The sequence below is a fragment of the Triticum dicoccoides genome, chromosome 5B (genome assembly GCF_002162155.2).
Source record: "Triticum dicoccoides isolate Atlit2015 ecotype Zavitan chromosome 5B, WEW_v2.0, whole genome shotgun sequence".
NCBI classification, from domain to species: Eukaryota; Viridiplantae; Streptophyta; class Magnoliopsida; order Poales; family Poaceae; genus Triticum; species Triticum dicoccoides.
In genome coordinates, this window is record NC_041389.1 from 655,039,709 (window position 1) to 655,045,216 (window position 5,508).

The window sequence follows — 5,508 nt, forward strand, 5'->3', positions numbered from 1 at the left end:
TCATGAATTTGCAGTAGGAGAGCATGTTTTTCTGAAGCTTCAACCTTACTTGCAGTCATCAGTTGCTCCTCGGGCCAATCATAAGCTGGCATTCAAGTTCTATGGACCGTTTGAGATAGTGGAGCGCACCGGGGCAGTGGCTTATCGGCTTGATTTACCAGCAGACAGTAAAGTGCATCCGGTGTTTCATGTATCTCTCCTTCGGAAGGTGTTACAGCCAAAGCACCAGGTATTGCCTCAACTGCCTAAGCTTGATGATCAATTTCAAATTCCTGAACAGATCTTGAATCAAAGAGTGGTTCGCCGAGGATCCGGGTCTCTGGTTCAAGTGCTGGTTAAGTGGAGTGCAACTCCAGTCGACATGGCCACCTGGGAGGACAAGGTGACACTTCAGCAAAAATTTCCGTGGGCACCAGCTTGGGGTCAAGCCGTTTCTAAGGAGGGTGGGATTGTCAGCGAACCAGTGGTGGGCCAGAAGCCAGCTGGAGAGACGTGCAGGCCCAAGAGGCAGGCTCGCCTTCCGGCTCGGCTAGCTGGGCCAGAATGGGCCTAGAACGCTTCGCTACATATACTCCAGCTCAAGGCGGACGAACGCGGCGGAGAGGATAACGGCTAGGTGGCGTGTGTGGTGTGTGGCTCCTGCGAGAGCAATTCCCCTTGTAATCCCTCTTGTAGCTCGAATCCATGGCTATGGCTAAATACAAACCCTAGACCTCACACGTTGTTCTATATTAATAGAACACCATCAGTACAAGAAACCCTAGAAAATACAGTAGTGCTACACAAACGACACCCATGCACGACTGCTGCACGATTCTACACATCCAGCCATCAAAATATTGAATGAAGTCCAGCACGGCCATTTGATCATCAATCGTCCATGAATCGTCCATTTCGCATCGGCTGTGAAGTAGTTTCGTAGAAAATAAATGGAAATTACTATCTAGTCCTTGGGGATTGCGCTATCTTGTTCATCCTGCACATGTCGATGGCCCGCCGATGTTGCCACCACTGGAACTCGAAGCAGGAAACTGGAAATTTAACGATCTCTACTAGCAAGAATCGAATCTAATAAACCTAGACGAACATGTGCAAGTTAGAGATTTTCTCAAACTTAGAGATTGTCTCAAAAACTGACGGCATCCACATCATCCACAACAAATATGTGCAAGTTAGAGATTGTCTCATCAATACGAGGGATGACTGCATGCCCATCAAGAACGGAACTCACAATCTTCATAACACCAAAGTTGTTTGTTGTCCGGGACATGGCATCAACATTGGAAGCTTAGGGGATGATAACTCCAGAGTCGGCGTTTTCTATATCTACATTGACACTGTATGATTATATTGCATGACCAACGGATCCTGGATCAAGAAATGTCAGGGAGGGAGTGGATATGCTAAGGATGTTGTATTCCATAATATCATGGATAACCTGCAAAATATAATTGATCAAAACTAATGACTCTGCAAGCCATACAAGAGCCGCAAAATGAAGCTGAGTTGTAGCAAGGAACTCTTTAGAGAATATCAGCCTTAAATTGGAGGTTGGTAAGGGTGGGCATGGGGAGTACATGCCAGAATGCAAAATGGCAACGAGGCTCTTCTTAGCACCCCTGCTCGTGCTGCTCTTGCTCTCGCTGTTCGATGCCAACTCCCTTACTTCAAAGGGCGTGTCCCTCTGAAGGCAGTTACCTTCAAAGGTCGTTGGCTCCATTACAAACTCTCAGGTTTTGGAACGGTCCCGGAGTGCCACCACAACAGCAGAGCCAGAGAACAAAAATCCACAACAAAAGGCTACCACCGCCATACCAGCTTCACTCAAAGGGGAAACGGCGCGACTGTTATTGATCCAGAGCACACTTATTCACCACTCCCGCTGTTGTTGCCAAAGCCGCACGACAAGTTGCCAGAACCCTAGCCGGTATAGAGCCTAAAAATCCTATATCAATGTTATCCCAATGTGAGGTCTGGCAACCCCTCCTACTCACCAGCGACCGTGAAAGCCATGAAGTAGAGAGAGGTCAAGAGAGACCGGTGCTAGAAGAGAGAGCACCTAGGACACACACGCATGCGCGCGCGCGCACACGCGCGCGCGCGCGCGCACACACACAGAGAGAGAGAGAGAGAGAGAGAGAGAGAGAGAGAGATTCACGAAAAGTAAATTGAACTCTTACTATGAATATTGTGTGTTTTTCAATCTTTATGGCATTGATTTAACATTTAGTCCACTAATCTTGTAGTGGCAACATGTGATTTTAGTTAATTGAGGGGTTGGGGCCATATGACGGCAATGATGCATGGAGGGTAGACAACTCATAATATGAGCAATGAGAAAAAGGAATCTACAACAAACGAGAGCGGCTATTCTGAGCCCGAGCTCATCTACACCAGTCCGTGGACGGTAAATTCCCAGATGAATAGCAACAAATTAAAAATACTTTGATTTCATTTTTTGAATCCAAGATGCTTGAATGCGCAAAGTGATTGCAAAGTTTTATGGTGTTAGGACATTCAAGGAGTTCGTGGCAAAAAAAAAAAAGGCTCTCAAAGAAACTTTGAAAAACTGCACTATTTAAGCCCATTTTTATTTGTCTTCGCATGAGTTTCTGGAATGTCATTTGAGCATGAAAATCTGGACGCTCCTAGAAAACACAAGCGTCTTGGACACCAACAAAATTTAAGAGTGCTTTGCTGTGTTTTTTTGTTGTTGCTATTTTTCTTGGACTTACTGTTCGTCGAAAGCATCTAAAAGCATGGGCTCAGACGTGGATTACCGTCTACGTAAGAGAGAAGAGTAGCATTTCGGCTTCTCTTCCCTAAACTTGTCAATTTCTACACCGAGAATACATTAGTCGCAATGTACAGTCTTTCCTCGTACGTGGATTAATTGTGGCCTCGTTAGAACTTGAGAAAGAATGCACGTACATACGCTGCGCCATGCTCGAATCTGGATGCGGGTGGTCGGGGCTTAATTTGGCCTTTGGGGGGAGTGTTCAGCGTAACCAGGGCGTTGGGTGCCATTCGTGGCGAAACGTACGTACGTGAAGCCTGCGGCGTTAGATTTCTGTGGGCACACCCGATCCCACGTGTGGAATGCGTGTAAGAGTGGTATATAGGCGTGTAGGAACGTCCACGTACGTACGTAGCGTGCAGCTAGCACGTTTCAGTAGTTTGAACTTCGCGGGCTCGACAACGTACGTCACTCGGTTGCCCTCATGCGTGCATGGCAGCCCACGATGAATAGTCTTTCCCCTGTTAATTAGCATGGGCTACACGATAGGTAATGGGTTACCTCGGCTAATTGTACAAGTCACCCGTCAGAACTACAACTAAACAGATGATCTACACTAGTTCACTTTTCTCAATATGCAAACACGTTATCTATTTCTTTCTTTTTTGCGGGAAGCAAACCTGCTATCTCAATATGCAATCATGCATGAATAAAAGTCCACCGCTTGGAGGCAACATACAATTTGAAAAGTGTTAGACTGAAAGGACTCTCCCCTCCCCCACCCGCGTCGCTCCCGCGAGCAACCGAGGGAAAACCCTACCACTGGCCTCGGTCCCCCTTCCTCCCCTCCTTTCCTTCTTGCTGCCGCCAGGGCGCACTAACGGGCAAAAGCCCGCTGGCGTCTTCGATGGCGGGGCACTTCATCCTTTCGCCTGGTGGTGGCGTGGGTTGCGTCGTGCTGGCAAGGGGCGTGGCGGCAGGTACTGGCGGCGGGGTGCGTGCACATGGCGGCAGCATGGTGGGCTTCACGGACATGTGCGTGCCACTGCAGGTCGCCTCGCCGGCGAGGCGCAGGCGCGGCTGCCGATGGCCGGTGCGCAAGGCCTAGTGTGGCACCTCCTGTGGTCGTTTCCGGGACAGATTTTGACCGTCCAGGCGCCCTCGTCATTGGGAAGATGTCCGGCGTGCTCCTTCTGATCTGACCTGGAGACCGTGGTGGGGCGTTGCAAGGGGCAACATGAGGAGACTGACAGGAGAGATGGGTCGTTTGCCTACCCGTCACCAGCGCGCGGATGTGTCGGTCGATGTCTCGCACCTCTTCGGCCCCTCCTCTTTCCCCTAGTCTGGTTGCCTCCGGCTCCATCTGTCGAGGCATGTCAGCGCTGGGGGCACCAAGTATGGTAGTGGTCCACTGGGGTGGAGATTTGTTCCTTTGGGTGGCTAATGGGGGTGTTGGGTGGCAGGGCGGCGACTCTGTGGTGGAAGTTGCCGTGTTCGGGTGGAGCTCGCAGCTCGGGTGCGGAATGGTGACCTTGGTCGCATGGGCGACGGGGTGGCTCAGGCTCGACAATCTGTGGTGGTGGTGCGATAGGTCACTTCGACCGGGCGCACCCTGGTCGGAGGTGGAATGGTACGCCGGGGGTGAAATCCTTGTCTGGCCGTGGTTAGACCGATTATGACAGTGTCCGTGGGCGTCGTCCCCTTCTTGTATGCTTCGCCGCAGTCTCTCCTAATTCTCTGTGTTGCTCCAGATGAAAATCTTGATCCTTTGGATCGGGTGGTGGCGGCGCTCTAGTGTCGTGTTCTTCCTGAAGGCACTACCTTGAAGCTCACGGTTCGTCGGCGGTCAGTCACATTCTTCACAATAGCTTTCTCTTAGTGGAGGGCTCAGTCATCTTGGTAGTGATGCTTGTTGTACATTTGTTGTTCACTTCAAGTTGGCTTAGCTGATCTCTGACACCTTTGTATCTTTCTTTGGGTGCACTAGTAGAAAAGGGGCCAATGGTCCAGGCCGGTCCAGCCCATTAGTCCCGGTTCAATCCAGAACCGGGACCAATGGGGGCATTGGACCCGGTTCGTGAGCCCCAGGGGCCGGCCGGGCCACGTGGGCCATTGGTCCCGATTCGTCTGGACCTATTGGTCCCGGTTGGTGGGACGAACCGGGACCAATGTGCCTCGCTCCTGGCCCACCACCATTGGTCCCGGTTGGTGGCCTGAACCGGGACCAAAGGACGACCATTAGTCCCGGTCCATTCCACCAACCGGGACTAAAGGGTTGGTCCTCGTTGCGGCCAAAGTTTAGTCCCAACTCGCCAACCGGAGGGGAATCAGACCGGTTTATAAGCCCCTCCCTCTCTGCCTTATTGAGCTCCTCTGAAAATGAAAATAGATGCCCTTATATAGGGAATTTAGGCTAAATTCATACGAATTTCTCTTGAAATTTGTTATGAATTTAATTTGAATTTCCTCTGTAAGCGCATCTATGCTCATTTCTGAGTAGCTTTTTATATAGTTTTTTTTCTTTTCTGCTATATTTATTTTTTTCTTTTTATTTCTGAGTTGTAATAAGTCATTAAAAATAAGCATCTATGCTCATTTTTTAGTAAAGTTAATCATAACTATTTTTTCTTCTATTTATTTTTGAATTGTAATAAGTCATTAAAAATAAGCATCTATGCTCATATTTTAGTAAAGTTAATCACAACTATTTTTTCTTCTTTTTATTTCTGAGTTGTAATAAGTCATTAAAAATAAGCATCTATGCTCCTTTT